At 49.7% G+C, this 12,725-nt stretch overlaps 1 pseudogene; it reads left to right on the top strand.

The window, feature by feature from the left end:
• Window positions 1-4,618: 4,618 nt before the first annotated feature.
• Window positions 4,619-12,725, top strand: part of LOC121837657 — a 66,794-nt pseudogene continuing 58,687 nt past the window's right edge.

Raw genomic sequence — 12,725 nt, 5'->3', positions numbered from 1 at the left:
GGCAATAACCCGCGACAGGTCAAACCCAAACCACGCTCCAGTAGTAAGTGGATAGGACGGGCCGGTCAATGGTTTGCCCGCTTCATCGCGATAATGACGGCACTACAAACATGGTTTAGCGTCCGTCGGGTAAGCGGGCCATCATCGGCAGTGACATGGAAACAAATTCGCGCCAAACTGCTTTGGCCATTTCGTTTTTGTGCACCAATCGAGTTTTTTTCCATCTCTTGATGCGACGCGACGAACGGAAACGGAGCCAGAGAACATTACATCATAGTTGACATTGCCGGGCAGAAAATTGCAGCCCTTTTAGATACGGGTGCCACAATATCTCTTTTTGGAGACTTTGTAAAACAATTGTGTAAAACCGTAGTATATATATGCGATCCTCGCAAAAAAAAGTTGCGTATGGCATCGAACGAAGTAATATCCGCTAACGAAGGAACTCGCTTGCAACTCTCCTATGATAGACGGAAATGTCGGCAATACCTTACTTAGCTGCAAGGTCTCGCTTGTGGCATCATTCTTGGGAGGGATTTTATAACCAGAGAGGGCATCATCCTAGACCTCGCAATCGGAGAATACGGGTATGGCTGGAACTCAACCCCTTTAAAGTTTCCAGTGAGACCTCAGACAATACCAGTGCGTCTCCCACGAGACGAAGCACGCCGTTCTGAACAAAATGCAGACGTTTCGCTGATCACCAACGTAGGACAAAATATACGTCTAGCCTTGAGTTCATTCTCTGGGACAGATATTCAGCGCGAACGTCTTGCGAAAGTGCTGAAGCCGTTTTCTCACATGTTCACTGAGATTCCCGGGAAGACTAGTAAACTAGAACATCAAATCGATACCGGGGATGCCCGACCAATTCGATTCAACGCGCGCCCCTTGAGTGTTCATAAAAGAGAGCTGCTCGACCGCGCGTTAGAAAAAATGATCGAGACCAAAACGGTACGCCCCTCAAACAGTCCGTGGGCGTTTCCTATTGTCCTGGTGCCCAAGAAAGATGGAACAGCGCGTTTATGCGTGGACTATCGACCTCTTAACGCCATAACGAGAAGGGATGCATACCCTTTCCCATCGATCTCGTCCGTAATGTATGCACTGGGATCGGCAAGCATTTTCACCACTCTTGACTGTAGTAGAGGGTTTTTCCAGATTCCTGTCGCCAAGGCTGACACTCCTAAGACGGCCTTCATTTGCCAGAGGGGCCTATTTGAATTCGATCGACTTCCCTTTGGTCTGTCTAATTCTCCCGCAAGCTTCCAGAGGCTCATGGACACCGTCTTGAGGGATACTAAATTTAACTGTGCAATGGCTTACATGGACGACGTAGTGGTGTTTTCAAAGACCTTGGACGACCACATTAACCATTTGCAGGTTGTTCTGTAGCAGATGAATGATGCAGGACTAACGATTAACCCGAAGAAGGTGCAGCTGGCGTCAAGTAGGGAAGCACTTCTCGGATTCGTGGTGGAGCATGAATTCCTCCATCCACAGGAAGAAAAGTTGAAAGCAATGATAAAATTTCCCACTCCTCAGGACAAAAAGAGTCTACAGCGATATCTCCGCATGGTGGGATTCTACCGCCAATTTATATCAAACTGTGCCGATTTGGCCCGACCTCTTCATGAGCTGCTGCGCCGGGATGTCCCATGGAATTGGACTGCAGCTCACGAGGAAGCATTTAGAACGCTGGCAGTCGCCATTGCCGATACAGCGTCCCTCAGACTTCCCGATCTCAATGCCACATTTGTGCTACAAACCGACGCCAGCGAGTACGGACTAGGAGTAGTGCTTCTGCAGGAACATAATGGGGCCTTACGACCCGTTGCATTTGCGAGCCACACACTGTCGGCAGCGGAGCGTAAATACACCGTCACCGAAAAAGAGTACCTAGCAATAATATTTGCCATAAAGAAGTTCGATATGTACCTTGACGGAGCAAACTTTACAATTCAAACGGACCACCAAGCGTTGACCTGGCTCAAAAATCTTAAACACCCAGCAGGACGTCTAGCTCGATGGGCTCTCACCTTACAGGGATACAATTTCTCCATTGAGTACCGGCCTGGCAGATCCAACATTGCGGCGGACGCCTTGTCTCACGCCCCCCTTCCACCTCAGGAAAAGAAAGAAGCCACGGAGTTGGTCGCTGTTACTAGCGAGGAACTTTCCTGGGGTGTAGTCGTGACCCGGGAACAGCTGCTCAGAGCCCAGCGAGCAGACGATCTGTGCCAGCAGATATCTACGCGGTTAAATCAACCCAGTTCCAGGGGACAGGACATGACTGATGCACACACAGACACCTACGTTCCGAGTAACGATGGCCTTTTACTTCGATACATACCTCAAGCAGATGAGGGTGACCCTACCACGTCGCCATTTCGCGTAGTCGTGCCGAAAATATTACGACGTACTTTTATAAGTTACTTTCATGACAGTATCCTGGCAGGTCACAGTGATGGAAAAAAAAAGACCTACCAAAAGCTCTGCCGCATTGCAACTTGGCCTCGAATGAACCACGATGTCTTGCGTTATGCCCGCAGCTGTCCTAAATGCCAGACAGCAAAACCCCGAGGCGGGAAGCCCCTGGGGTTCATGCAGTCGGTTCAGGGTCATCCTCCTTGGGAAATTGTTGCGTGTGATATAGTGGTGCAAAACTATCGATAGTACTATCGATAGTATCGATAGTCGCCAGAAATCTGACTATCGATAGTGAAAAAAACTATCGATAGTACTATCGATAGTCGACTATTGAAAAAATATCGATAGTCGACTATCGGAAAACTATCGAAAAACTATCGATAGCCGACTATCAAAAAACTATCGATAGTACTATCGATAGTCGACTATCGAAAAACTATCGATAGTACTATCGATAGTCGACTATCGAAAAACTATCGATAGTCGACTATCAAAAAACTATCGATAGTCGACTATCGTAAACCTATTGATGGTGCTGTCGACGAGATAGTTTTGCGACACTAGTAGTTTGCGTCGCTCCCTCTTCTCTTTTTATCGCTTTATTTATTTCTCTTTTTTTTTTTTGCAAATGGGACACCAATTAGGCCAGCCACTTACTATCTCAACTTTCGTTCAGCTTTCAGTGATGACGAAGACGGGAGTTTGGGCGAGGAGAGGAGAAGGTGGAGGCGAGCGGTAGGGCGGGGGTAAGGCGGGCCGGGGAGGACGAAGCAGACGGAACGCTGGAGAAGAGATGGGGAAACCTCCTTCTCTCTTTAGCGTTCCGTCTGCTTCCTCCTCCACGGCCCGTCTTACCTTCGCCCTACCTTCTTGAGTTGTAACGGACTATAGTGGTGCAAGACTATCGATAGCACTATCGATTGTATCGTTAGCCGCCAGTATAGTAAAAACTATCGATAATCGACTATCGAAAAACTATCGATAGTACTATCGATAGTCGACTATCGAAAAACTATCGACAGTACTATCGATAGTCAACTATTGAAAAACTATCGATAGTCGACTATAGAAAAACTATCGATAGTCGACTATCGAAAAACTATCGATAGTACTATCGATAGTCGACTATCGAAAAACTATCGATAGTCGACTATCGAAAAACTATCGATAGTAGTATCGATAGTCGACTATCGATAGTTCTGAGACACTATCGATAGTTTTGGAAAAACTATCGATAGTATTGATAGTCAATTTATCGATAGTTTTGCGTCACTAGTGTGATATCATGGGCCCATTTCCACGCAGCCCACAAGGCAACAGGTGCCTCCTTGTGGTCACCGACCACTTCTCCAAGTGGGTCGACCTTCATCCCCTGCGTCAACTCAAGTCCAAGAAGATATGGGACAAACTTCGAGAAACATTGTCCCGGTTTGGGTATCCTGTTGTCCTTTTAACAGACTAGGCCACCTACTACACCAGCACTGTATTTGAAAATTGTCAGATTCTCGCTATCCAACATAATTGTACTTCCCCTTATCACCCCCAGGCCAATATCACTGAAAGAGTAAATCGCAACCTCCGGGCAATGCTAATTTTGTACAGTAACGAACACCGCGACTGGGACTCTTATATCCCAGAGATGGCCTTTGCTACCCATACCACAGAAAACCGAACCACGGGATTTACACCGGCACGATTGAATTTTGGTCGGAAGCTAAGAGTACCCATGGAAAACATTATAGAGCTTGCGCCAGATGCTCGCCCGCGCCAATCACACTCAAGGTGTGCGCAAAGACTCTGCGATAATATCCGAAATACAGTGACAATGGCCCGGGGGAATATCAAACTAGCCCAATCACGACAACGAACCCAATATAATAGAGGCCGGAGAAACGTCGAATTTTCTGTCAGAGATCTAGTTCTCCGAAGCACTCACCCACCCAGTAACACCAGCCAAGGATTTCCCGCTTCACTCACCAAACGATGGAAAGGGCCATTCATGGTCGAGACGCGAATTACACGCCTCGCATATCGATTACGGTGCCCCATAACCGGCGCACGCGTCGGACCTGTTAACATCAATGACTTGAAACCTTTTATTGAACGTGGCGAAGAGTGTTGAGAGTTCAGTAACGTCGTCTCCATCTTGTCTAATTGTGCCTCTTCCTGACCTCGACTACCTGCAGCCATGCCGCCAGACCGACCGTGGTCACGGCCACGCCACCCACCCCCGCGGCGGTCGTCTTACCATCGGTTGCGTTCCCCCGGCAGCCGCAGTCTCGGCCATCGGCCGCCTCCTCAGCACCCACCGCGACGCCCCCGAACCCATGAGGCTGCGACGTGGTGCATCATGGAGCATCACAGCCTCGTGGGGTTCGCTTCCCGCCTGCGCTGGGACCAACAGCCACAGGTCCCACAAGGACTGGCGCCGGCCGACGTCCCAGCACCATTCCAGGGACGCACCCTGAATGAGCGGTGCGCAGGGGACACGCCGTCGACCTACACCGACAAAAAGCGTGCCGGGTTATGCGCCGTGCGCCACGTGTTTATGATAGCGGGGGAGAGCCATCTACACGGGGCCCTCCACACCGAGCGTCGCCAACGACGAGAGAACAACGCATCGGCAGCAACTCGGTCGCTAACATCCGCCGACGTCGAGGCGGCGCTCATCGTCGTGTCCAGATCGCGCCTCGAGAGGCTTAGGGCGCCTGACCAGGCAGCACACGCACACGAAGATGTCATCATTGACAAGTTTTATTCCGCTTCCCTGCCCCCTCCCTCCTGCCTCATTCAGCAAGCGAATGGCCCCGAACGCGGTATAGAACACCAGAACCACAGTGAACGTCTCCCGTTCCAGCGCAGGCGTCGAGAGTCAACACTTTGCAGTCGAAGCTCAGAGTGCCAAAAGCCAGAGTGTGCTTTTACCGTCCTTCCCGCCAGCCGTCGCGCCACCCCACGCTCTCCGATTCGCGCCCTTTTAAAAGTCCTTTGGACCGCACGTCAGATACCGTTCGGAGTTCCAGTACCAGCGTACGGTCCTCCGTTCATCTTCGAAAAGCTCAAGACTCTCAAAACCGCCATGGGAGCCTCCTTGGTCGACATCATACAGTCCGGCGTGGAGAACCTCGACAGCGTCGTCGGCTTGTGCGCCCCGGTTGTTGAGTCGTACACGCTATTCGCCGGCCTGTTCAACCCGGTGATCGAGGACTACCACGGCGGCTTCAAGGCGACCGACAAGCACCCGCTTACGCACTTCGGAGACCTCAACACCTCGGTCGACGTGGATCCCCCACGACCAGTTCGTCGTTTTCACCGGCGTGCGCTGCGGACGCTCGTTGCAGGGCTACCCTTTTAACACGTGCCTGACGGAGGCCCAATACAGAGAGATGGAGGAAAAAGTAAGCTCGACTCTGCGTATACTGGAGGGCGAGCTGTAGGCCACCTACCACCCACTGGCTGGCATGGGCAAGAAGACGCAGCAGAAGCTCATCGACGACCACTTCCTCTTCAAGGAAGGCGACCGCTTCCTGCAGGCGGCCATCGCTACCGTCAACATCAAACGCTCCCTTCCCCCGAAGGGGGGAATGGGTGGGGAACGGAAAAAGACGAGAATAAAGAGGACCAACGACCGGGGGGTGAGGGGGCACGCGGGGCAGTCGGAGCTTCAACACCGCGAGAACTGGTGTTCGTTTTCTCATCTCCGGAGTACAAATCACGTGACTACGTACCGCGCGCATTGCTGCGTCTCTCCCGAAGTTCACGTGACACTCACATGACATTAGGGAGTTTTCGTAGATCGTTTCCGCTGTTTCGCAACGCTCTCCGCAAACCAGCTACGCTAGCCGGAACTCTACAGTCAAGGCCATCGGCGCGCCAGCGCAGTAGCGGCTGTTTCGTTGCAGAGGGATTAGCGGAGGGGGAAACGCAGTCTACGAAAACTCCCTATTGGAATGGCTCGTAGCGTCCGCTGTTGTCCACCGTAAGGTGAAACGGAGTATATTCGGGTTTCGAAGGTCTTCATGGGTCCCAGAAGGCCAGCTTGCTTTGGCGCGCGAAATCAGCAGCTCGTTTTGTGCGCGTGGGAAAATTCCATGGCGTCCGTTTCCTTCACAACCACAACTCGCATCGCGTGCCGCACCGCGCACCAACACATCCGCTTCCCCGAGCCACGTAGCCCCTCCTCGCCCGATCGGTCCGAAAGTCACGTAACAACATGACCTTCGCGCCATCCGTGCTGCCATAGCCATTGGCTGCGGCCCTCCGAAGTTCGGACGATTGGTGCGGCGATATCTGGCAAGTTGGTCGCACGCCGCCGCCGGATGGAGCCCCCGTCCGACGCTCCGATGCGGACGAGCATGTGTCTCGCGCTTAATTAGGGTCCAGTTCAGCCGAGCTAGTGTACAGCTCAACCTTGCACTCTTAGAAAAAAGGGTCAGTATAATCCTCCCTAAAGGGAGGAACGCTCTTGACACATAGGTTCCTTCAGAAAGGGAGAAACTTTCGTCCCTTAAGCAGGGGAGCAAAAGTTCCTCCGTCGACTGCATCTCATTATGGCGGATACGAATCGAGCAAATCGAGCTGGATAAGGCTTAACGAGAACACTAAGTCTATTGTACGAAGCGAGAGGAGCAGTAAATAAAAACGTAACACGAGCTTTCCGCGAACTGTATTTATTTCCGAAGTTTCTTTACCCCTGCAGGTAAAGAAACTTACGTTTCGAAAGCATGCAGTCACTCAGTCTTCTCGTCGTCAGCACTGCGATGTTCAACGGAGACAACCGGCACCCAGTTCGCGCACTATATGTTTTACCTTTGCTATTCCTCGAGCCACAATTCCTTCGTCAACCGTTGGGTCAACCGCACATCACGGAGGAGTGAAAATCATTCGCCCGCAAAACCAAAAGCCGCTCTAAAAAAAAAAAAGCAAATCCGAAGCAACCTCTTGACTTACCTCAGCACGGTGATACGAAATTATGGCGTAGCCGCGCTGGCCGCGCAGCGTAAAAGGATGTTAAATCGCTTGCCACCAGATGGCAGGGTCAAGCAGAGTAATCGCAAGTAGCTAGGCTAGGTGGCGCTAGGTACCGCCCAATTCATGTTTTTTTACAAAAAAAAATATTTTTATTTTCTTACGCCACAATTGCGTCTCCTTTTCTTCGGGAATCTCTAACACATGTAGACACGTTACACACACAACAAGCATCAGGCGAACATATATTCAGCACATACACAGGCATCACACATAGAAACATCAATACAACAGTACACTACCCCGATCACTGCTCCCGAGCCCTGCGTTTCCGTCTTTTATACTGGTCGTTTTCAACGTACGGAATTTTTCGGTGACTCTCTAAGCAATAAAAAATATTCTGAACATGTTAATTTTTTTCCAGCAATATCATACATCTGAGACTATTTTTAATGGCTCAGGGGATGAATCTCTCATTAAAAAGAAAACGCTCGATCATGCCGTAATTATTTGAAAGCCAATAAATCGAGCCGCTCCAATGTGGTTCTAAGCCATGAGTTTGTTTTCCCGCACGGCCCTTCGTAGCCAGTATTTGTATTGTAGTGTTTGTTTTTCTATTTGTGCTGTTCACGCACGGCTGCAATTGCCGTCTTTAATTAATCTTTGTAGAGCGGATATTCACTCAGCTGAAAGTGATGCTTCACGGGCAGAGAAATCGCTTTTCGATCAACTTGAATGCAGTCAAAGCCGGGACTCGCGGCAACTGTTAAGTGTACGGAGCTACGCCGTTGCGAGCTCGAAAACTTCTAGCGCTCATCCCAGCGCGCCACTTGGAGGGCAGTTTCTACAGGAACCGTAATATATTTTAACAGTAAAATAAAGGATAGCGTTTTTTTTCGATTTTACCTGTTTTTTTATGCTAAACTTCCATTGTAAATATACGTACTTTCCGTCATACTTTCGTACTCTTCAGTCTTTTCCCCAGAGCGCAATCGCTCTCGGGGACCGACAGTCACATTGGCCACTGTACGATAGGAGCTTACCGTTCAGACCAGCGTTCCAACATGACTATCCACACGTCGATCGACTGCACCTAATCCCTCAAGTGGTTTTAAACTCTTTAAAGGGGCAGTGCAACAATTTTCAGACTTTGGCCAATTAACTACGGAAATTAATCTGCGTCACCTATGGAACGAAAACGAGAAAACCGCATTTTCTTGCGAGTGCTAGTTCTTATTAAAAAAAAAATGAAACAAATCCAAGGTCGAAGTGCCTCTCCACTCTCCACGTCGACTTTCGAGTGACGTACTCTGGGGGTTCACGTAGTTTCCCCTTGGGTCCTCTCTTCAGATACCAGCCACTTCCTCCGCGATTATCGACTTTTAAAGATTAGCCTTGTCGAAGGTCGCGGCGAGCGACGGAAACAAAGGACGGTTCGCCGCGGGGCTGACGGCGAGCGTAGCAGCGGAGGGGGACAGGGCTTGTTGACTTCCGCGTACCCCCAGAGACGCCGTCATTTTAGTTCCCCTAACCGCCACAGGCGGCTGCAGATCGGCAAATAATTCGTTTTTTGCCTTGCGATTGCGCAGCAGATTAGCAGTTTTTCGGGGAAAGGTGAAGCGTTTTTGGTCACTTGGGCTGGTATAAACAATATAAAAAATAAAAACTGGCAATTCTTTTAACATTAAAACCGTTGCACTGCCCCTTTATTGTAAAGCGGAATGTCATCCTGCGACACCCCGCCCACTCCGGTTACGGCCCGACCAGCGGCATCAATGCCCGACAGTTTACGTCATCTCATCTTGTTGTTACACCACTGATACGCGAACACACGGTCACATCGGCGATAATTCCAGACTTCTGTTCACAACCCACAACACTGCCATCACGATGTCGCTGACAAGCAGAAATACAGAACCACGTTGACGATGTTGCTGACGCGCAGAAATACAGAATCACGTTGAACGCTGGTTGGCACTCGGCACGGGGCAACAGAACCGAACTCAGCACGGAAGGCACCCAGGCAGCCGGCAGGAAAACCTGCCTGCCTTGGACGCAGTTCCCGCGATTTCCATAACGTCGAAAACGTCGACACAGTTCCTCGTGGTTTCGCTGCTGTAGTGGGTGTAGTTCCCAAGGTAGTTCCGCGTGTGTCCCGCAAATCGCGCATATCGGAGACGGCGGAGACGGCCGTCTTACCCAGTGTATGTAGCGCTGCTGGCACTGCTCCGGAACTTCGCTATTTCTAGCGGCTTCGTTAGCTCGTTTGATAAAATTAGTGGTAAAAACGTCAATGCAACCGAAATGTTCTGCACGTTTGGACTAGAAGACGGAATTACAGGCGGCCTTCGCTGCTGCTGAAGCTCAATCAACTCAACATTAATTTATTAAACAACGTGCGCGATGTGCTCGAAAAACGAAACCGAAAGAAGATGAGTCGGGAGGGCGAAAGCTTTCTCCCGTCTGCCCGGAGAAGGAGAAAAACGTCTCGGTGAATAATAAGGACTTTAATTTTCCTTTCATCGGTCTGGGTTTGTTGATGTGTGTTTTGGTAAATAAAAATAAAAAAAAAATTTCCGGAAAAAAAACAAAAAAAACCCGCTCCTCCGGGGGATCGAACCTTTGACCACTCGGTCAATAGCGCGATGTTTTACCCCTGCGCCAACTGAACAAGAAGGAACTCATCCTCCTCCTTTCATCTGAACCGCCGTTCCTCCCTTCTCTGAGCAACTTCTCCGCAACAAGGAGGAACAGTCGCTGTTGCTACCTTTCTCCTCCTTTTTTTCTTAGAGTGTGCGGCTACCGGAAGATTTGCTCACATCTGGATTGAAGGGACCGGCCACCGATCCCAGGATATACATGCATCAACTTCAATAAACAATGAAACCCTGGACCCACCGAACCACGCAAACAATATTGAACTCCAGTATATGTCGCGAACGATCTTAACACCTCCACTCACATATTTCTGCGTAAGGGCCGACACAAATGACCCCTTCCAAATCCGTACTCTGGGCCTCACCAGATACTCGCGAGGGGAGACAAGTCACTAATTATTGAATTCAACCGACGCTATTCACTGCATAAAACCTGTCCTTCGAGAACTTGTTCCTAATCAAGGCGATGAAGTTTACCTGACGAACATTTTCCATCCACTGATCACCGCCACTCACTCCGTTACATCCACAGGAATCTTCTTGTCTGACACGATCCGAACTGGCCCTTTGCAGCGCAGCGGCGCAACCCCTGTCTCTTCTATCTTTCCCACCCGCCCCTGCACGATCAACAAACAACCACGATAACCCTTGAAAGTTCCAAATCCGCTAACGCTTGCCTTACATTAGAGAGTTCTGGTAAATCGTGTTCTCAGGCCACGCTACTTGTAGCGAAAGCTCGCGCTGACAATCGATGCATGCTCTGGAAGAACGCGCCCGTAGCAGTATCAGGATTTTGAAAACGATCTACAAGCTCCCTATTATCAAACATATGAACTGCACACCACAAACAGGACAACCGCACCAATCCCTCCGAAGTTCCAGCTCGTCAACTATGTTGGTGTTTATCACCATCATATTTATGATGGGATAGATATTATGCTTTCATTTCTTGGTGCGCGGCGGAACGGTGGGGAGAGTAATTTTGGGCATCGATCGTCTATAAACTGGCAGGTCAAAAGAAGACGGAGAAGGGACACTCGCGGCACGCGATGAACGAGGCACGATAGATTCCTGCAGCTTGTTCTGTTCCTGGTGTTGTAGGGTTCTCGACCGATTCCCCTGGCCCCTGTCTCCGGATGAACGTGACAAAGCAGCGCATAGCCCTCGGCAGAAGGGGTTTATTCCGCTCACATTTTGCTGGGGGGTTTCGGGATCGGGACGGGTGATCGAGGAAGCCTGGAGGGGGTGCGCCGCCACTGTATGCTGCATGCCGATCGTCCGTGCGGTGCCAGTCTACACCACATCCTGTGGACGTCGCCGTCGAGGGTCGAATCCGGAGTCTAAATCCGGACCATGTCACCGGGCCGTCGCCCGAGCCGACGTCGCGGTCGCCACCACCGCGCACGTCCGTCGTGGCCAGATTCCCGCGCAAGAGTCCCTTTCCTATTTGCCGTCGTCCGAGCTTCCCCCGTTCCCGCCGTCGCCGCGCACCAGACCGGCGGGGGCCTCCTGTTTCCCATCTTGGGCGGTCTCTCGCTGGAGCTCCCCGTTTGGCTCTGCCGTAGCACGTGCAGGGCATCGGGCGCCGACGCTGTCCGGGAGGGGGGCTCCTGGATGTCCACCGCCAACGCCGCCAACGTCTTCCAGATGGGTCCCGAGGCAGGAGGTTCTCGGGCACCAAACTTCAAAGGCGCCGCCTTCGCCACGGCGGCATCCGAAAACGAGTCCTCAGGCGCCGGCGTCCGGTTGTCGACGAGAGGGGGGCTGACAAGACCCCACAGTGTATATAGTGTAAATAAATATGTGGTGACTTAACCTTGGTCACTACAAAGGTAACTTCAATAGTCCTTGTGGAAAATAAAAATGCCATAAATTGCACTATCGTTCCTTTTACAAAAGTGAAAAAAATACTGCCCATTTTTTTTTGTTTGCATTGCGGAAAACTCAAAGCCCTGCGCTATCTAACCAATCTGTCTAATGGTATATATACTTACTTTCGCGGCCAATTTTGCAAATTAATTCCATCTCGGCTTCCATCGAGATTCTACAGCAAGGTGTTTTTCATGCATCGTTGTAAAAATATCAATATATTTTTAAAAGGTTCGCGCGAGTTTAATCAAAACATCTCTGGATAGAGTCGACCTCGAAATTAATTTATTTTATGATTCTAAAGGTCCTTTAAAAAATATAATGTTTTAACAAGGATGGAATTCTGGAAATTATCCAACTGCGATCTGAAACTTCGCAAAGATACGCATAATTAATCAGGTACGTAGGTAACTCACTATAGATTTCTACCATCTCTAAAATTAGTTTTTTTAAGGTATACAGCAAAAACAAAACACAAGACACGTTCTAAATTATATTCATTTCCTTAGTAACAAAATAAGCTTTAATGAATTGTAAGTTCCAACATTTTAGCTTACACTTTTTATGCATTTCTGCGTAACCTTCACCTTCTTGAAGTCAGCTATTAAAAAAAGCAGTTTTCTCGAGTTGCTTTACCCTGTTTGGTGTCTATTTATTTTCTGAAAAAGTGGTCAGGCAGTTTATTTATAGTTCGGAATATCAGAAAGGCACGGCGTGTTTTCTATTCTACTTCTACGAAAATAACATTCATTCATACATACATTTTTATTTCAAGTTTTCAACATCATACAATATGCGCTC

The sequence above is a fragment of the Ixodes scapularis genome, unplaced genomic scaffold (assembly GCF_016920785.2).
Source record: "Ixodes scapularis isolate PalLabHiFi unplaced genomic scaffold, ASM1692078v2 PGA_scaffold0__279_contigs__length_252992795, whole genome shotgun sequence".
NCBI classification, from domain to species: domain Eukaryota; kingdom Metazoa; phylum Arthropoda; class Arachnida; order Ixodida; family Ixodidae; genus Ixodes; species Ixodes scapularis.
The sequence above is the reverse complement of the archived record's forward strand: the minus strand, read 5'-3'. Positions and strand labels throughout refer to the sequence as shown.